The sequence below is a fragment of the Polypterus senegalus genome, chromosome 11 (assembly GCF_016835505.1).
Source record: "Polypterus senegalus isolate Bchr_013 chromosome 11, ASM1683550v1, whole genome shotgun sequence".
Taxonomy (NCBI): Eukaryota; Metazoa; Chordata; class Cladistia; order Polypteriformes; family Polypteridae; genus Polypterus; species Polypterus senegalus.
In genome coordinates this window covers 139855026-139877439 of record NC_053164.1, presented here as the reverse complement: position 1 = coordinate 139877439, position 22414 = coordinate 139855026, and the positions used below count along the sequence as shown (strand labels likewise).

Genomic DNA, 22414 nt, shown 5'->3' with positions numbered 1-22414 from the left:
GGACTGCATAGCTTGCAAGAAATCTCCTGTGGGAATTTCACCCAAGATAAAGCAAGCACTTCACAGCAGGATGGCAGCACGACTGCCAAGGGAGACATTCAAACAGAATGATATTAATCAGGACTGGGAAGCTTATTAAAACACTGTTTGGCTCACTGTCAGAGACACATTTAGAAGGGGAGTCATGTCTGTTCCCCTGTGAATGCTGTTCAATCAATCAGTACTGGCTTTATGTAGTGCCTCTCCTAGCCAACAGCATCAAAAGGCACTTTGCAATGTGCACGAGCATACAATAAACATCAACAAGCCTAAAATATTCAGTGCATTATAAGATTGTTCAAAGTGAATATACATTGTTTAATATCTACATGTTATAGAAAAAAACAAAATGTATGCATGCTGTTTGCCTCGTCTTAAACACAGCTTCAAACAGTAAAGCTATCCAAAAGCGCAGACAACAGTATCATGCGTACAAAGAATAGGACAAAATGCAGCATTTGCAGCAAATCCAAAGAGGATCAGAAAATAATGCTAAACAGATGCTGGAACTAGACCAACATCTAGACTTTCCCAACATCAAGCATGCTGGGGTTATGGGTTAAGCTTTACAGATAGCACATCTAACCCTCAAACACTAAGGCATGATCAGGGCAATAAAACAAATTTTATTGCATATCAGAACCTTTTTGCTAAAATGTGTTCCTCTGCAGTACAAATTATATTTAAAATGTACTAATCAGAGTTGTTTAGTGAATCTTGGTGTCTTGGGAAACCACTAGAAATAAATTCTGCACACAGTGACCAATATGAAAACAAGAAGAGGAATCAACAATTAAGGTAAAACAGACTCAAAAAAGCAATATCTAGTGGTATCCGGGTATAAGAAACAAGTGCCCAGCCAAACATAAACCATCACCAAACAGTAATCACTCTTGGAACATCAAGCACAAATAAGGTTCAGGAACAGACAACAGAGCCAATGAACACAACAAACAAGAAGCAGAAACTCCACATAAACAGTCATTTAAAATCTTCTGGAAATGCTGTATATATTATTGTCCATTATTTACCAGACAAAGAAAGCAAATGTTTACTCCTAACACCAAACCAGGAACTACTACACACTGCTCTGCAAACATCTAATCATGTAACCAGTACTAAATCAGTTTAATCCCTGGATTCAACTATACAAAAGAGCCAGTCAAAAACAAGAACTCAAGATAAATCCAATTATGTTAGCTACCATGAAGCCACACAAGGGTTTTTTTTTTTTTTTATTATTTAAACTGTTTTCCATTTTTGTTCTGCTTATGTGCTTCATCATCCATTTTTAATTATTTTACAAAAAACTGTTGACCGAATTATGCCGTTGTCTGCTTGTAATGGTATGGGCCAAGGTCTGTAAAATAAGTCCGGGGGCTACAGTGGTTGCAGGTTGTTTCTTAATGGGACGTCGTTTACTTCTTTGGAAGCACTTATGGCTTAAGCAAAATTTTTATGCTTCATTTTAGCTGTTTCACTCATTAAGGTTCCCTTTCCCTTAATGCTTATTTTAGTCATAAACAGCTGCATTCACCATTTTACATTGTTCCTTAGGAGACACAAATAGCAAAGGAACCAGCAGTTCTCCATCTAACTTGTTTCAGTTTACACCTGGGTGTATTTATCATGAACTAGCTAGTTTAAAAAATATTTGAAAGGAACTGAAGAGAAAAAGTGAAGGATTGAGAATTACTAATCTGCTTCAGGCTAAAAATCAGTTGGATGACATCCTTGAAAATGAAAAAGTTTTTGATATAAGAATGACCTGATATGGCAGAATGAAAACAGAAACAATCCAATAAATTAAATAAGATCTGTTTTTAGAGAGTGTTGGTTTCTAATTAACCAACTGGGTTGCAACAAAAACCTACAGCCACTATGCCCCTCCAGGAGCAATTTTGTAGACCTCTCAAATATATCATACTTTGATTGAGTAATGACTGTTCATACATTTCATTAGGAATGTTAGTCTGGGATGTTAGTTTCCGTCAAAATTGTTAATCAAATACCGCGCAAAAAAATCATTTTAAAAAATACTGAAAGGAATCACAACCTGCAAGACTGAAGCATAAATGATATCTCCAAAAATGTATATATAATTTAAGTAATTGCAGTAGGCAGAAAATGTAATCAATACAAAGTTTTCACTTTGAATAGTTAAATGTAGACACATACTGTAAATATAGTCAAAATAAATTACAGATATCTTTATTCATAAAGTTAGCTTGCATATATTCACCTACATGTAACTATTTGTGATTGTAGCAAGAAATGAGATGCAATAATGAAAATGTAAACACCTTAATAGAAAAAAAGACAACAAGATTAAAATTGAAGGTCTAAAAACTTGTAGAATTTACAGGGGATAAGAGTGAGAAGACAGTGTGTGTGAAATTGTATTATCTATTAGATGAATGTTGAAAAACAATTTCAATAATACCTGTTGCTACTGATTATTACATCTCCATAATTTAACCACAAGGTGTCCAGTCACCATATTTAAAATTTGTTTGTGTAGGTTGCAATAAACCCATATGTCAATCAAAACCAATAAAGTTTTTTTCCTTATATACCCGAGGTTGTCCTATTTCAAATAATTCATAAGTTTTGATGTTGTCTGTTCACTTTCATTATTAAAGTACAAGTGGAACCTCGGTTTGCGAGCATAATTCGTTCCGGAAACGTGCTCGCAATCCAAAACACTCGTATATCAAAGCGAATTTCCTCATAAGAAATAATGGAAATTCAGATGATTCGTTCCACAACCCAAAACTATTCACATAAAAAGGATTAATACAAAATATAAAGTAAAATACATAATACAAATTAACCTGCAATTTACCTTTAAAAGGAATCAGGCTGGTGTGAGTTTCTAAACTCATGTGGAATTCCACCCAACGGGAGGACACGCTGAAGAGTGTCCCAAAGCAATCGCAGTCTCCCGGCGCTGTAGCAGTTCGCCGTATAAGCGCATCCAAAAAGATCAAGGAACATTATAAAGTTCCCGCTGCAATAAATAACAGCGCTGTTGCTGTTTCAAACAGCAACACTAAAGTACTGAGACTCAGCTTCGTGTTTTGGGGAGCAAGATGAGGACTCGCACTTCACAGCGCACACACACAGTCACAATGCTGTAGTAAACAGAGAGAGGCGCTGGGCGAGCGAGATAAGAAGAGAGAGAGAAGCGCTGTAAATAGAGAGAAGTGCTGGGCGAGCAAGAATAGGAGAGAGAGAGAAAAAGACGCACTGGGTGAGCGAGCGAGCAAGATAAGGAAAGAGAGAAAAAGACACGATGAGGGAGCGAGCGAGCAAGATAAGGAGAGAGAGAAAAGACGCACTGGGCGAGCGAGCGAGATAAGGAGAGAGAGAAAAAGACGCGATGAGCGAGATAAGGAGAGAGAGAGAGAGAACCACCATCAGCTCAGTTGTGATCACATGACGCTCAGCACACAAAGTGTATCCATACTACTCGTATTGCAAGACATCGCTCGTTTATCAAGTCAAAATTTATTAAAAAATTTTGCTCGTCTTGCAAAACACTCGTAAACCAAGTTACTCCTAAACCGAGGTTCCACTGTGTATATGATTTGCACACATATATCATCAAGACGAGCAGTGCATCACACCTGAGTTCATCTGCTTTTATCAAATATCCCTCCTAAGTCAAGCCACATACAGTAAAAGGCTCATTACCACTGGATAGATTAGGTGCATTCTAATAATGTACAGTTGTCTATTACTGGTCATTTGTACTACATGTGACATCTGTGCATAAACAGCAGCAAAGAAATTGTGTACGTAACAGCTCATCTTTATATACTATTACACATCGTTACACATAAAGCTTGAGTCCGGCTCTGAGCAAAGTTTTGACTTCATTAAAAACAACATGTTTGATGAAGGATTTGAGGCTACACTTGATTTTTTTAAGTACTGCTTAGCAGGTCTTTGAAGCATCACAGTGTACAGTTTTACAGTTCAAGTGTCATATGTTCAATTACCACACCCTGATGCTGTTTGCTGCAAGTTCTCCCTGTGTTAGTTTTCTGAGCAGTCCAATTTCAACTTAGAGTGCACTGTACCAATGAGTAACTGATATGCTGTACTTGTGTTTCATGAACTCTCGTGTGCTGAATCCCCCCCCCCAAGTATCACAGCACTTGTATTGCTGTGTCGTGAGCTTATACGGGGAAGGAACACAGCTTTAGCTAGTGACTTGTTCATGGTATAATCCCCCCACCAAAGGGATAGATGGCATCATGCAGTATTTCTTATCCCGTTTCTAATTGTGCTCACTATACCTCCCATTCCCCCAACAATGCAACTCCGGGAAGGGAGAAACAAGTGCAATTACAAAAAAGAAATAAAATCAGGAACATTGAAGGCAGCACAATTGGAAAGGGGATAAAAAGTGTTGCAAAGCTGTGGGGGTGGATTATACCGTGAATAAGCCTTATATGCTGCTTGTGACACAAAAGTGGTTAAGAAACACTGGTTTAGGTGTATGTGTCTATATGACTCACTCTGTGCTTAGGTATGCCAGTTTTCTGCCTTGTGCCCAGGGATACAAGCAAACGCACTGTCCCCCACCCCAATAGCCCAGCACAAGGAGAAGCTGGTATGAAAACATATGTATGTACTTAGTTTATTCCAGATGTGAAATGCAAGAAAAAAGCAAGAACAAAAAAAATAAATAAATAAATAAATAAACCTTTGTGGGACAAGTGCAACAGAAGGCAGGAGAACATGAGTGAACTGCAGGACAAAAACCCCAGTCTAGTGTACAAACTGTAAGGTTTTGCTGTGTCTTTTGGTAAACAGAAGCTGTTTCTAGGACTAGAATGAAAAATAATTTGGAAATTAAAAGTGTGGATGAGTACTTAGTTATACATACTGTATATACACTCACCTAAAGGATTATTAGGAACACCTGTTCAATTTCTCATTAATGCAATTATCTAATCAACCAATCACATGGCAGTTGCTTCAATTCATTTAGGGTGTGGTCCTGGTCAAGACAATCTCCTGAACTCCAAACTGAATGTCAGAATGGGAAAGAAAGGTGATTTAAGCAATTTTGAGCGTGGCATGGTTGTTGGTGCCAGACGGGCCGGTCTGAGTATTTCACAATCTGCTCAGTTACTGGGATTTTTACGCACAACCATTTCTAGGGTTTACAAAGAATGGTGTGAACAGGGAAAAACATCCAGTATGCAGCTGTCCTGTGGGCGAAAATGCCTTGTTGATGCTAGAGGTCAGAGGAGAATGGGCCGACTGATTCAAGCTGATAGAAGAGCAACTTTGACTGAAATAACCACTCGTTACAACCGAGGTATGCAGCAAAGCATTTGTGAAGCCACAACACGCACAACCTTGAGGCGGATGGGCTACAACAGCAGAAGACCCCACTGGGTACCACTCATCTCCACTACAAATAGGAAAAAGAGGCTACAATTTGCACGAGCTCACCAAAATTGGACAGTTGAAGACTGGAAAAATGTTGCCTGGTCTGATGAGTCTCAATTTCTGTTGAGACATTCAAATGGTAGAGTCAGAATTTGGCGTAAACAGAATGAGGACATGGCTCCATCATGCCTTGTTACCACTGTGCAGGCTGGTGGTGGTGGTGTAACGGTGTGGGGGATGTTTTCTTGGCACACTTTAGGCCCCTTAGTGCCAACTGGGCATCGTTTAACTGCCACGGGCTACCTGAGCATTGTTTCTGACCATGTCCATCCCTTCATGACCACCATGTACCCATCCTCTGATGGCTACTTCCAGCAGGATAATGCACCATGTCACAAAGCTCGAATCATTTCAAATTGGTTTCTTGAACATGACAATGAGTTCACTGTACTAAAATGGCCCCCACAGTCACCAGATCTCAACCCAATAGAGTATCTTTGGGATGTGGTGGAACGGGAGCTTCGTGCCCTGGATGTGCATCCCACAAATCTCCATCAACTGCAAGATGCTATCCTATCAATATGGGCCAACATTTCTAAAGAATGCTTTCAGCACCTTGTTGAATCAATGCCACGTAGAATTAAGGCAGTTCTGAAGGCGAAAGGGGGTCAAACACCATATTAGTATGGTGTTCCTAATAATCCTTTAGGTGAGTGTAGTTTCAAATTATTTACTTGTTTCTTGAGAGTGATATCATGTGTTTGTGCGTATATATTTTTTTTTCTATATGACTGTAGGTGCAGTATTTGTTTTGAGAGATTGCTTAGGTGCAAGAGGCTACATTTTTCCAAAAGGGCCACAACATTTCCTAACAGATGGACATCTTGCAACAAACAGTATAAATTTGCTATGATATGAGATATTTCATCTAAACTTGGTAAAATGACAGCTGACAGACTGAGGCATAAAAGAAACTTAATTGCAGGGTTGTGCATCTAAAATATCTTGGTTATGTACTGTAAAATCTAGATTTTTGAAGTGAAATCCCTAAAGCACCAATTTTATTTTGTATTTTATTTAGTTGATATTTGTGTAAACAATTTTATTCATTAAAATACTTTATTTTAAAATTTTGAAGTGTTGTACTCCCTACTCTTCAGCCATTTGCAGCTGTTTTTTTTTATGATATATGCAAAGTAACATTCGTTAATTTTAGGGTATGTAATTCAAGCACATTAAAGCCAAAAAAGCCCTTAGTGCATACGGGGTTAACATTCAATTACTATCTTGCGGATGTCATCAAGCCAGCCTTTGGACAGGTGACGAGTCAAGAAGAAAACTCAGCATCATATAAGAAACTTTTCGATGTGCGTGTTGCACTACAGACCCCCATTATGACAATGATGTTAATGATATGGCCCCCATTTCTATAGCTGCTTGTATGTTCCAAGTTACACCAGCACCAAAACACAAGATAAGCATTTTTTTACTCAAACATTCAAGTGTTTCGTCCTCCAATGCTTGTTTACAGAATGTGTCTTGTTCTTTTTTGAGTTAATATTTGGAATGAGTTCAAAACGTTTGGCATCTGCAAATACAGGACTGATGACTATTATGATTCAGTCATAAGAAGCTAATGCCTGTCTCTGAAGCACTTGGTAGATGCAGGTAGGAACAAACCACAGATGACTTATCAGTTCATCACAGGGCACAAACAAGCACACATCCACACTCAGTCACTGCTGGCCAATTTATAGTCACCAATAAACCTTTTATGTCTTTAGGATGTAAAAGTAAAACAAGAGCATGCACAGAAAAGAAAACTCATTTTAAACTATGTGCAAAAATCCACACAAGAAGTAACTTAGTCAAGACTTAAGTCCAAGACTCTGGAGCTAACCTTCAAGCCACCAAGTATGTTATGGTCGCAGGTACCACACATATAATACAGAAGAGATATCCATTTACTGCTACATATACACTTCAAAAAGTATGTCTCCCCCTTTGTGTCATTCTGGCTCTTTGCTTGTAATGTGATGGACTACTGGTTTACAAGTCAGATTGCGCTCATTTTGCAAATATAACCATAAATGTACAATTGTGCTGTACTCTGTTCTTTGGCATGGAGTTTCACATAAAATAAAGTTCACGTGCCTTCTTCTTAATGCTGAGACCACACTGAAGCTATTTGAAATTTAAAAGTATTCATTTGGCCGATGCCTTTACCCAAAGTGACTTACAACATTTATGATACAATTGATTACATTTATTTTATTTTTTCTAATTGGAGCACAAACAAATAAAGTTACTTGCTCATGGTCACACGGTGTCAGTAACGGGATTTGAACCCGCAACCTCAGGGTCCAATTCCAAAGTCTTAACCACTACGCATCACCACAAATCTCATTATCTGGCAATAAGACTAACATGAGTACTGAGTTGTAATGTTTGAATTCTTATCCCTCAACAACAGCACCTTTCAGGACAATCGAGGCACGCGCGTGCGCGCTCTCGCTGTTGTTGAGCTCAGCGGCCAATCAGTTCAGGTCACTCTCTAAATCACTTTTAATTAACTTACATTTAAGCCGTAAGCCGTTGAGTGCGTACATGGGCAAAGCGGTCAGACGAATCTGCAACAGAAGAGCTTAATTTATGACAGTCTGGCAAATGACAGCAGAATCGATCCCCTTTCGCTTCTTGAGCCTGATTTCTTTGATCACTTTTTTCCGGCTTATTCAATGCAATGCATGTTTTCTTCTCTAACAGTCCGAATTGTTTTTATGTTTGAAAACAGCAACAGTTGTTTCTCGTTAGTTGATCAGACCTAGGACGTTTATACCAAGGTGAGACACGAACGGCTAGGCTGGCTCACAATCACCCCGCACGGCACGCAGGGTTGCGCTTCTGACTTTAAACCCTCCGCTCTGGGGTCTACGCAAGGCACGTGTACATCTGGCCAAAGCTGCGCATTTAAATTGCCACTTTCCGTCCTCGACTTCATAGTCTACCTTGAACATACCCATCCAATTCCATTAAAGTGAGTTGAGCCGTCAACGTTGTGTTTGAGCGATCGTCTCCGTCTCACACATAATACCCCTGGCTGCCCGTTTCCACATAGGCTGAGCTCTCACGCACTTACATTCTGCGACTCTGATACCCCTATCGGTACCTCCTTGAGAAAGGGAAAAAAAGACAGACTAACCTGGGTATGACTTGGGAAGATCACCATAGCCTCCACATCATTGCGACGACTATACGCATTTACAACCCAGCTTCAAACCTTCACAACAGGTCGCTATCGCTCCTCGGAAAAGCTAGCAGTGAGGCAGACTGCTAGTTTTAAACTCTTGTTGTCTGCAGGATAAAGCCACATGCGTAGCAATGGTTGGCGTTACTCTTGTTACTCCGCTGTTCTCCTCTTGTTTGAATCAGTAAACTGATCTGTACTCCTGCCCCTCCCTCTGCCTCCCCTACTCTCACTCCTCCTCCCCCCTCCCGCTTACTTACACACTCACCGACTCCCCCTTCTCTGGTCTTCCAATCGCTCACAGATCTAGAGTGCCTCTCTCATTCTCACTGTAAACTCTGTCTCTCTTTATCTAGGTGAATCGCTTGTCAGGATGTTTCAAATCCCTCTTCACATATGGGCAGTAATGTGGAAAAGTACTTAAACACCTTTAATGCTATTTTTACATAGCAGGGCACATCCATAGCAGACTGTCACTATTCAGGAAAATAAAAGCCAATGTGCAAAAGCCATGTGTGAAAAAATACATCCACCCCTTAATTCAGTAACTTCTAGCTTTTAGCAGCCATGCCATGAAATAATCATTTTTTTCTGTAAGTTTAATAGTTTCTTTTCTGTTGTATTTTAGGAATTGTGGGCACTACTCCTGAAAACCCTGCTTCAGTTCACTGATGTTTACAGACAATCACTTGCACACTGCTCTTACAAGAACTGATGATGTGAACTTGATTTAGCCCTTCCACAACCCTGATCATTTTCTTTTACAGCCATAAAGTAATATTTGTTGATATGCTTAGCATCATCTTCCTGTTGCATGATGCAATGTCAGCAAATTCTAGACAGATGGCCTCATATTATCATTTTAAATTCTCCAGTAAAAGAGTACTTGATAGACTCAGTGAGGCTAATGACTGCAAATTAACTTAAATTATCAACGCTTTAGCACAATGTGCTTTATGGTTGGTAAGAGGTTTTTGTAGCATAACGCAAAATGCCTGTAGAACTCTGCTTTGGTTGTGTCTCTCCAAAGGACACTGTTGCATACACTAACTGTTGTGGCCTGAACATCTACAGACCAGTGCCTTCGCTTTTCCAGCAAGAAAGCAAATACTAAAGGGTATTATACATTCTCACTCCTCGGCGAGGGGCACTTGGCAAGCACTTGAAACACTTGATTCAACATGTAAATGAGATTTACCTTAATTTTCTCACACTTTTTTTTAATCACAAAGTAAAATGTGTTGTATGTTACCAACATTAGATTTGTTTTATTTAGATACTTCTTAAGGACCAAATTGATTGCTAGAGACTGAATGTCATAATATGTAACAAAAACAAAAAAACAAACAAAACACACGAGGCCCTAAAAATATAAACCCATACATGAAAAAGCACCTACATTCTTAAAAAAAAGGTGCTAAAGTGGTTCTTCAGAGAGATACCACAAAGGAACCATTTTTTGGTTCATAAAATAACCATCCACATGAAGACCCCAAAAAGAACCTTTATTTATAACCATAACAGGTTCCATAAATAGTGATGAGCAGATGATTATAAATTTGTAAAATGCCAAAGGTTATGATTTTAAAGGGACTCTTTTTGCATTAAATAACTTAGTTTTCTACATCTGTTACTATCCTGCTAGGTAGCCTACAATATATTAAAGATTTCTGTTTTGTCCACATATTAGAAATACTTCCAGAGCCCAATGAACCAACTTCATATCCACAAAACCCTTCACAGAATATTTTTTTAGTCAAGCAATGGTTCTATGAAAAGCTACACCAACCAGCAAAGTGCCACTAAATAATCATTATTTTTAAGAGTACATTTTTTTTCCTTAAATAGGTTTCTTTTATACCTCTTTATTTCACTCCAACCATTCCCTTGATTCAGTCCCCTTACATTTGAAGAATATCCAAATTAGTTGCTTTGTACGTGAGGTAGAAACAGCAAGAGAATCAAGCCCCTGCCCACACTGCCCCACCTTTCCACTAAACCAGAAAGAGATCACGGTCACCACTTGTACATACACTGTGTGCACAATTATTAGGCAAGTGAGTATTTTGACCATATCATCATTTTTAATGCGTATATTCCAACTCCAAGCTGTATTAACTTGAATGCTTATTGGATTTAAGCACGTCAGGTGATGTGTATTTGTGTAATGAGGGAGGGTGTGGCCTAAGGAGATCAACACCCTATATCAAGGTGTGCAGAATTATTAGGCAGCTAGTTTTCCTCAGGCAAAATGGGCCAAAAAAGAGATTTAACTGACTCTGAAAAGTCAAAAATTGTAAAAAGTCTTTCAGAGGGATGCAGCACTTTTGGAATTGCTAAGATATTGGTGTGTGATCACAGAACCATCAAACATTTTGTTGCAAATAGTCAACAGGGTCGCAAGAAACGTGTTGAGAACAAAAGACGCAAATTAGCTGCCAAAGATTTGAGAAGAATCAAACGTGAAGCTACCAGGAACCCATTATCCTCCAGTACTTTCATATTCCAGAGCTGCAACCTACCTGGAGTGCCCAGAAGTACAAGGTGTTCAGTGCTCAAAGACATGGCCAAGGTAAGGAGGGCTGAAACCCAACCACCACTGAACAAGAAACATAAGTTGAAACGTCAAAACTGGGCCAAGAAATATCTGAAGACAGATTTTTTTCAAAGGTTTTATGGACCGATGAGATGAGAGTGACTCTTGATGGACCAGATGGATGGACCTGTGGATCAGTAATGGCACAGAGCTCCACTCCAACGTGGAGGTGGGGTACTGGTATGAGCTGGTATTTTTAAAGATGAGCTAGTTGGACCTTTTGCATTGAAGATGAACTCAAAATCAACTCCCAAACCTACTGCCAGTTTTTCGAAGGCACTTTCTTCAAACAGTGATACAGAAAAAAGACCATGATTTTTATGCAGGCCAATGCTCCATCACTTGCATCGAAGTTCTCCACTGCGTGGCCAGCCAGTAAAGGCCTTAAAGATGAAGGAATAATGACATGGCCCCCCTTCCTCATCTGACCTAAACCCTATCGAGAACTTGTGGGCACTTCTTAAACGCTAGATTTACGGGGGAGAAAAACAATACACCTCTCTGAAGAGTGTCTGGGAGGCTGTAGTCACTGCTCCACAAAAAGCTGATCGTCAACAGATCAAGAAACTGACAGACTCCATGAATGGAAAGGCTTATGACTGTTATTGGAAAGAAGGGTGGCTATATTGGTCATTGATTGATTGATTTATTTTTTTTTGAAATGTCAGAGATGTTTATTTGTAAATTTTGAGGTGTTTGTTTATTATTCTCACTATAACAGATGAAAATAAACAAGTGAGATGGGAAAATTTTCATTTTTCCTTTAGTTGCATAATAAATCTGCACACTAATAGTTGCCTAATAATTGTGCGCACATATGTATTCCCCTGATGATGTTCACACTCACATTTCCGTTGTGAAACATTCAGGTTTCAGGTTTATTAACATTTTGGATTGACTGATAGCACTGTGTTTGTTCCATATTAAAATTAATCCTCAAAAATACAAATTGCCTAATAATTCTGAACTCCCTGTAGACGACATCACGTGTAAGAGTTCAATGTTTTCATACTTGCCTATACATGAAATATAAAGTAACTTGTTGAAATTTTTATCCTCTGACGTGAAATTTTACTCTGCGCACATTTTTTTTTTAAGTAAATTCCTTGATACGCAGCACTTTATTTTTCAACTGCTCTACTTTGTCAGTAAGGACGAGCATCTCAAGTGAAGTCTACTCTACTTTTTCCCCTATCCACGTTAATAAAAGGATAAATGTTTGTGTGTCGGTCTGTGTTTTTGTCCAGTTGCTATGTCTCTGTCACTTCAAAAGATGGCGCATCATATGTTTCGTAATAACACACATTACATTTGTCATTCCAGTCGATGGCACATCACAAACTTTAACTCTGCTTTTATGAATCCCATACCAAATGACATCTAACAGACATTTGTATTACAGGTACACTCCAAATGTTAATGTTGATTACTAACATTTCAACCCATCTTAGACAGGTAGCACAGCTAGTTTTGTATACAAAAATTAAATCCCACAAAATAAATGCAACCAAAACAAATACTCAGTAAATTAGAACAATATGTCCAATGTCAGATTGCCATTTCTATTCCAACACCAAACAGTGATTGTGATGTCACCACAGCCTCACTTGAGTTGGCAGGGGTTTGTCATTCACAGCAGGAACCATAAAAATAATAGCTGATCCCAGGAACCTTCCTAAATATGAAGGTTAGCCTGTTTCCTAGTGCTAGTGGAAAAGCACCATTTGTCTTTATCCTCAAACTGGACTCCTTCTTTATTATTAAATAACACTAGCCCATTTCAAAAACAAAACAGGGTCACTCTTACTTTGCTCATTTTTCTGACCTCCATTAAAGGACCCCTCTTTCATCATCTTCATTCAGGAATCCCCTTTGGAGTACAATAAATAGCTTCCTTTTTTCTAACCATGAGCACATGGCATCAGGTTAAATGTGCTTCATTGTCATGACGTGCATCGCTTGGTCAGAGTTGCCAAAGCTTTTTTTCCCATATTCATTTATTTTTCTTTGTGTATAATAAAAGACTTGCACAACAAAACAAATCATATTTCATGGCCCAGGGCATGTAAAAAGGTACATTATTTTGATGTAATTCAATAGCCTACCTTTTATATCATAGAAAAATTAAAATAATACAAAAAACGAATTTGTTCAAATAGGGATTCCAACCTATTGCTTCTATGCTTTAAAGATTTAAAAGTAAATTACACTACATTGTTTATGCAAATTTGCATCTTGCCTACTCATTTTTAACACAAACAGCTGCCTTAGGTTTCCTGGGGTGCTTGAGAAGAAGGCCTCTCCTTTGTTTGTTTGTGTCTGTGTGTGTGTATTTTAATCCTGCAGTTCTTTTAAAGGCAGCCATTTTTACACATCCATCCATTTTCAGATATGCCTGTGCCATCCACACGGAGTACAAAACTGGGACTAAACGGGGGTGTTTTCCATTCAATCGCTAGGTACTCTCACTAATCATTTAGAGTCACTGATAAACTTGATTAGTACGTTCTCTAGATCTTGGCGGGTAGTGAATTATGGGGGATGTGTAAACTTTACATAGATAGTGCCAACCGAAACTTCAGGGGCTGTGTGGGTGTATCGCACTCCCGGCTGCAGTTAATGCCCAGCTCCATCGAATCTAAACAAACTGGCCGCCTTTTACAGAATACAGGCATTTATAGCCCGCCAGTCATTAAAGCCAGAGTAAGATTTCGGAAATTAGATGCAGCCCTGTAACGGACCATCACCCAGGACTATTGCCCACCAGGCACAATCTTAATCGTACCGAAACCCTGGCAATCCTGTGCAGGTCAATCAAGTGGGAAAATGGATGGATGGCTGAAAATTACATACGGTACGCTACTGAGACCTGTAGGGCGACATAGATTTGCGAAAGAAAATAGAGGTACATGTACTTTCAAACGTTGGGAAAACATTCGAGAAGTTTAATTGGCGAAGACGGTGACTTTCTGTGAATCCGTCAGCGGCTTCTCGGTTCTATAAAAGCAGAAATGGACACCGTGGAGACTATACGGGAAAATGTTCAGTCACTTTACACACAACAGCTCAAATAATGAAAAACGAAGTCAATGAGTGTTACCTTATTAGTGGTTAACGGTGTTCCGTGCACGTTTTCAAAACCTTTACATCCAAATCCGTCTCCGCCACACCTCGAGTCGTCTCCTGCTACCTGCTACAGGCGATTTGTCGTTCGGAGACTCGAGTGGAAACTCGGCGGCCACTTCCGGTTTAAAGCGACTTTACAATCGCCACTTTTATACTAACATCGGCGCTGCTGCTCGACTCTCTTGACTTGAATTCGAATCCCACTCTGTCTAATGCTTTCCTGTGCTCACTTCGTTTTTTTTCTCTGGGTACACTAGTTTTCCTTCACAGCGCAAAGATACGCGCAGTAGGTTAACTGACAACTGTATACCGGCCAGGTAGGAGTGTGAATATACCTGGCCATGCTCTGTCGTCACCGTTTATTGAGATGGGCTGCTCCTGTCCTGCGCCCGTTTCTTCCGGGATAGTCCAATCATTTATCAAATCTGAATTGACTTTTACCAAGTTGACGGAAGGAAGAATAAATATTTCCTTGTTAGATGTTTTTGATACTTTAATTTAATTTGAACGTGTATTGAAAGGAGTGCTTCTCTGTGGAAAGAACAGGTGGAAAATGCACTGAAGCAAATGGATGAAACTTTTAACAACTATTGCAGTTTTTTTTTTGCGTTCAAGTTTCCCAAATTAAATCTATAGCATCTGCTCAGATGAAAACTGTAAGGATCGCTGAGTCTAGCACTAAGAATAAAAAATAAAGTTAATCTGAAGTAACCCCCATCTGTCTCCCTCTCCTGATCGCTCCCCTTCTCTGATTTTGCCACTAGTTCTACATGGAAATTAGATCAAAGAGCTTTTCTCTTCACGCGAGCTGTACATGCATGTCGGAACGAGGTGCCCAGGGAGTATAGGGAGGCTGTTGAGGGTCAGGGGCAGGACGCCTGAGATCAGGGGCTTAAGCCCCTCCACCCCCAACGACGCCACTGCTCCTGGAATATGTTAGCCTGGCACAAACATAACATACAGTTATGCTTCGATTAAATTCAGGCATAACAACTTACCATAATAATCATTATAACATGATTGTGTTCTCTCTATATATTGTGATATATAATATATATTGTGAATGAGTGAGGAAAGACAAGTCATAGAGCATAAATGCTGGGGTGCCAGCCTGGTCATCCTTCTTTAATTCTAATTGGCTTTCTTAAAATTCAAAATCTTAAAGTGCTATTTGAACATAGGTCACAAGAATGGAGCTCCATTCTGCTGGGTGCTCTAAGCACAGAATTCCCCTTCATTCTGCTAGCGTTGAAACTTATAGGTGGCAGACTGGAAGAGGCAGAGTCAGTTACCTTCACTGGACATTTTTTTGGCACTGTGGAGGAAAGGCAAAAGGGCATGATGTCTTCCCAGGATGGTTTTCTGTACCTCAAATGAGCCCAGAGGGTTACCTTCTGATGCATGACGTTATATATATTGTATATATATATACTAGGGGGTTCGCCCCCTGCTCGATTTGCTTGCCAACTACCCCTGGCCTGCACTACGTGCCAACCACTTTACATCTCTGCTGCTAGCATTTTGAAGAGGGGGGCTGAACACACCCCTAGGAGACACGGCTGCTCCTCCGAAACCCCCTCTTGAACGGATACAATGGGAAACAAATACAATTTTTTTTTCCTCCTCTTTGCTTGATCAGCTACTGGCTTGCTGCTGCTGCTGAATAATCTGCATCTCGCACGGCGCTTTGAGCATTTAAAAGCCTGTACAGCAGCTGTCCTACTCTTTGTCTTTTATTTCTGGCCCCGGGCGTGGTTAAATCTCTTGGCACAAATTTACATCTCACGTGAAATGAGTTCTTGTTATTTTTTAGTTTATAATTTAAAAATGGAATAAGAATCTGAAAATCTAACAACATCACATTAAAGTTCGATAAATTCTGAAAAGAATGATACCGAACATATATACGGTATATATATGTAGGTTTTAAAATAAGCCCGATTTAAAGCGTGACAAAAAAATGACATAAAAATGTCACATAAAATTGTTGCACAAAATCATTGCATTTTTAGGCTTAGAATTTTATGTATATATATATGAGCTTGGGGAATGTCAATTGGTGTTTGGGACAACTTATTTTACATGGAAGGCTTTGGAAGTGACACTGCCATTAACCCAATTTCCTTGTGTTCTAGAATGGAAGAGCACCACCATTCTAGCCTTCTAAAAATGTTCCACCCCTTCTGGTTCTGTCTCTCTATTTAGATCATCGACCTGGAGATCATTGTCAGACCAGACCAAGGACCCAAGGAGAAAGGACCTCTCTAAAACATTGAGACCACTTGCTAATGTCACCTTGATGTCAAATAAAGAATCTTGTTTTTTTGTCTTTTTTCACAGCAACCAAACCAGAACATCAAATGTGACACTCATGGTGCCCCAACTCTTCTTTTGCTTATCTTCTCTCCTTTTTTCAATTTATACATAAATATAAAATAAAATGACAACAGGGAGATGAGAGGACCAGAAAAATAAGAATTCAAAAAGAAGATTGTCATAGACAGTGTTCATCTTTCAGCATTCCTCTCTCTCAGGCTAAAGATTTGATTTTGCTCTCTGCTGTGGAGCTTTGTTCCCCACTTTCTCTAATCCAGAAATGAATGTCAACTTCCAATGACATTGTTCATCAAATTACCCATGGGACAGAACAGGCAAGGTCACTTGTCTGTGGATGAGAGAAGAGAGATTGTTAGTGACTGTGTTTCCCCCCTAGTTTCTGATGTTGTTGCACATACCTTAATAGCACATTGTGGATGTATATGTATAAGGGAGAGTGGAGGAAGTGATGTTATCTTTGGGACTAGGACCGGAAGTGACATCATCAGTAGGGCCGGAAACCAGAAGTGATGTCATTGGGCCCAGGACCGGAAAGTGACGTCATCCCGTAACTGGTCTGCAGAGAAGTGAGAGAAAGAGTTAGTGTACTCTGCCACCCCTTGGTCTGGCATGAAATTACTCCTATTCAGGCCCTTTATCTGCCTCCCATGAGCATGTGTGTGATTATATATATATTGTGATATATAGCCGGCTGTTCATCCCGGCCAAAACCTCCACACCGCCAGGTGGAGCCCTCCCTGCAGCATGGAGGTGCCCCGAATTCCAGAAGGGAATTATGGACATTGGAGTTTTTCTCTACAGCCCTGCTAGATACCATGGGGGCCACTAGAGGACGCTGCAGGGAGGAACAAAGAGTATTTGCCTTGCACCCCGGAAGTATATCCGAGTCACATGGACAAAAGGAATGACGTGCTTCCGGGTTGAAGAAAAAGGAGTTTTATCTGACCTGGAAGTGAAAAAGAGTCACATGGACTGAAGGATGGGAAACACTTCCGGGTCAGGGACTATTAAAGACTCTGAGAAACACCAGAGCATTGAGCTGAGCTGAACGGCACCGCGTCTGGGAGTAGGAGGATTGGTTTATTGTGTATTATTGAATTATTGTATGAGTATTGTGGAGAGGAGGGTGCTTTGTGCACTGTTTATTAATAAAAAGTCAACTTGTTGGACTTTTACCTGGTGTCTGATGTATTGTTCGAGGGTTCAAGAGGACGATAGCGCCCTCTATCTGTCACTATATATATATATACTGTATATACATATGCATACACATATTAATCTACTTATATACATATTGTGTAATTGTAGATGTGCATAATGTAGGCAAAAATGTAAATGTATGCATACATATCCTGAATTGTTGACTTTAATTATTCTGATATAAATACAGCATAAAGCAATATGAAAACAATAAGAAAACATAAGTACACCACTTTACAATTCTGTGGTATTACAGGGTACCTGCCATTTTACAATTTTGTGGTATTACATGCCAGGATGTAACTAACAATCAGTCTTTATCAGGTTCTAAAATGGCATAAACTTAACTTTATGTAAATGGCAACAAATAAATATTACTTTGTCTTTATTTATTCAGCAAAAAATAAGCTTTTTTTACTGCTTCCTCATCATTTAAGAAAGTTATTCGAGGCAGGCAGTGACAGTCATGCGCCCTTGAATAGTTTGATCAGGAAGTGCTGCCACCTCTATGTAAAAGTAGAACTTTTACCATTTGAGTTATGAGTATTTATGTTTATGATAACACCACACTATACAGCAGCACACTGTCAAAGAGGTCAGTGCTGCTGCCTCAAAATCTCCAGGAGACTGGCTTTGAATCTTGGCCTGGTTGCTGATTATGTGGAGTTTGTGCCTGCTCCCATGTTTAGGCTGAATTTACTTTGTTTTCCCTGGCTTCATTTCAAATCCCAAAGCCATGTGAGTTAAGTCACGTGGCAACTTTAAACTAACCCAGGGTAACTAAATGTGAGTTTGTGTACATATGTAATGTTAAAGGTACTGGTGTCCAGTCCAAGTTTAATGTTAGCCTTGTGTCAGATGCTATTGTAATACACTGGTAATTCCTTCAACTTATAAGTTTAATTGTGTACTCAGAATTTGAATTCCATAAGGCTGTGTCTATTATTTAACGAATCCCCAAGTTATTTTTTTCAAACATTAATAGGCAAAGAAAACAGGAAAATATACTATGAGGTAGAATTTAACACTCTTAGTAGTCCTATCCATCATGTCCTGGACTAGCTTAATCAAAGTAGAGCATTTAAGGAAATTACCTTGAATAATAATTAAAGTGTGGAATTCTCTATTGATTTCACACTCTGATTGAAACAGTCAACGTACTGGAGTAATCATTACTAATAGCATGCATTTGACATACAAGGTTATGCTGACAATGACTTTCAAAAAGCAATATGAAAGTAAAATCCACAGAAGAGTGACAGCATTAAACATATTAAAATATAAAACAATATGAATAAAGGAGTAGATTAAACAAGAGCAAATAACAGTTATAAAGAATATTCATTAGCCTTTCAAATCAGTGAAAGACACGACAATGGCTAAATTAGGTATCTTTTACAAGTCATTTAAGACTATGGGCTAAAATATATATGTATTTAGACCACAAGGGGACACCAGTGAGCCCCAAACCCAAGACTTAGCAAAACATCACATATTGTTAAAATAAAATACCGTAAAGGATTTTTATTCACAGATGGAACTTCTTTTACAAACACCTTTCCAAATATTAGCCACAATTACAAAATAAATACACAATTCTTCTTCCTTACTAGAGGTGGAGTCAGGGTAAGGGCTCCTCCTCTGAGGAAACAGAAAACTCGCTTAGCCACTAATAACACAAGCAAGGCAAGCACGTCGGCAAAACAAAACCTCAGAAGAAAGACAAAATCTCTTAACCGCTAAAATCACCAAAACGATATCACTTACACTTTTAGTCCTGCTGCTAATGCACAAACGATGCGAGTATGTTGGCAAAACAAATCTTCCTAGGAGAGAGACGCCTAGAGTAGTTCCTTTCAACTACCTGACATTTCTACATTTCAGGTTTTTTTTCTGATGATTTCAATAGTTTCTAGGACCTTGAACTTTTTACAGCACAGGCTTACACAGCTAGTATGATAGTATATATATATATATATATTTATATAAATTATATATACAGTATATATATATATATACATATATATATATATATATTGTGAGGGATGCCCCTGCTGCATATGTTCCGGGGGAGCCACCATGGGCACCTCAATACCTCCCCCAGGACGCTTGGTGGCAGCCTCCCTGGCCGACGTTGATTCCCCAGTCTCCCGAGTGGCTCCATGGGACATGGAGTCCTCCACAGCCTGGTTGGGAGCTGGGGTGGATGCTAGGGAGTGCTGCCGGGACTCAAGAACCTGCCTGGACGAGTCATCAGCTCCACCCGGAGGTGCAATTGGGACCAGGTGGTCAAGCACCTGGAACACTTCCGGGTGGGCTATAAAACGGGCCAGCCTCCACCGTTCAGGAGCCAGAATCGGGAGGAATAGGACGAAGCTGCCTGGGAGGAGTGGTGGTGCAAGGTGGAAGTGTTGTTGGTATTATGTGTATGTGCTTTTGGGACTGTGTATTTCATGGGGAAGACGTGCCCCACAGGTGAAGAAAAATAAAAAGTGTGCTGGTTTTTACACGTGCCTCTGCGTTAGTCTGTGCCGGGTTGGGCGCTATATAGCGCCTTTTACTATATATATATATATACAGTATTATATATATATATACACACATATATATATATATATATATATATATATATATATATATATATATATATATAAGCACACATTTATGTAGTACATCATTGTGCACATCTTTTGTACTTCTGTGTGCTGAACATTCAGGGAGAACAGGGAAAAATAATTGAAAGAGAATTGAAAAGTTCAGGTACCTCTTTGCCTGTTCTGCTCTAGGGCTGGTAGGGCAAAGACTAAATCACACTGCAGTAGGGAGATTGCAGTCCTGTAACCTAATCACATCACAAAAGGAAGATCATACATTATGAGTAATTGATGGGGCTTTGGGAGAGGCAATATAAATGGAGGCATCAATCCACCTAAAGGTATAAAAGTAGACAGACTGAAACAGAGAAGAGCCTGAGACAGTGCTCCAGGCACTCTTGTGAGAGAGTAAAATATCTGCTAGTTGCCCATTATTGCAAAAAACTGTTAACTGTTTTGCTAAAAGCTATTAATGAAGGCTATCAGCAGGGCTTGAATTAAAAACTTACTTTGGAGTTCTATGTCTTTATTTGTCATTATTTATGTATATTTGCCTGCAATATGTGCATACACAATTACATTTTATGTAAATATAAGAAGATGCATTTATATGTATGTATATATGTATATAAGCATATATGCACATTTCAAGAAAAACTGGTGAGAGTTACCGGTAATTGTATTTTGAAAAAAAGTTAAAAAAAGTATTTCAGTTAATGAGCCTTAATCACGTATGCATATAAAATATACATGAACAAATTTCAAAGCCTTGAATAAAAACAAAATAACTCAAAATGTTAAACAAACACCATCAAACCATATGCCTTTTCCAGGCACACAGTTATGATGATAGAGGAGTCCCCATGCCTTTCTTTTTGTCCCCAAACAGCACCCTTTCCCCCTCCTTTACAGATGCGCCACCCCCCATCTCTTTATGCCCAGACAGAACCCTTTTGTGTCTCTTTATCCACGCACAGCACTCTGACCCCTCCTCTCACTTATCCCCATACATGACCACTCTATCTTTTTTAGGACCTCTGTCTCCCACTTCTCATTTGCACATTTTAATCCCTTTCAAGCGTCTCCTATTCTCTTGCCACATTGCATCCATTTGCTCATGTTTCCCTCACAGCAACTGTCTTAAATGTTCCATCAGCATTCGTATCTGTTTTGCTTTGTTTGTTCTCTTCTCACACCCCATGCATAAATGGCTTTATTCTCCTCAGACACCTTTGCTTTTAGAAGAACAAAACCCTAAGTCCCTAGGAGTAGGAAATGGCTTCCTGTTGCTCTCTGAGCTGCTGTCTCCTCCTTTCCATTTCCAAGCCACACCTCATCTCTTCTTGAACTTCCCATCTGCAGGCTATCCATTTCACCGTCGCTGCATGCTATTAATGAGAATGCCTGAGGACATAAAAAAATAAGCTGAGGCCTAAACACGCCTTATCTGAGTAAAGGCAAGATGCTCAACTTTTAGCCTGTCTGCTTCAGCTATAGGACATTTTTTGGCAAAACAACCAATCTTTCCTTAAATTTAGAAGTGCTTTCATAAACGGATCATTTCTAAAAAGAACCTGCCCCACCCTAAACAGCATTCTTCCTCAACGTTGCTTAATAACTGTAACTTGAGCTACCTGTAAAGACCACCAGTGTGACAATACACCAAATATATTGAATGCTGACAACAATAGCACCTTATCTTGGCTTACTAGTGATGTATACACGACTTTTAAAAGTAAAAGCTTTACTCAGAATACAAGCTACAAACTTCAGATTTTAAATAGTAGAGGAAGCTAATTATCAACAAAAGTTACAGAGAAAAACCTGTGAGAGCAAAGGTCCCAATTTTGACATTGGGAACCAGTG

The 22414-nt window shown here is 39.3% G+C and overlaps 1 protein-coding gene across 3 annotated transcripts in view; it reads right to left on the bottom strand.

Moving 5' to 3' along the window:
- Positions 1-8857, bottom strand: part of LOC120539534 — a 155907-nt gene extending 147050 nt beyond the window's left edge. For all 3 annotated transcript variants that reach the window (XM_039769684.1, XM_039769685.1, XM_039769686.1), the window contains exon 1: positions 8651-8857. The gene's annotated coding sequence lies outside the window, so the exon portion shown is untranslated. The remainder of the gene's footprint in view (positions 1-8650) is intronic.
- Between the last annotated feature and the right edge of the window lie 13557 nt (positions 8858-22414).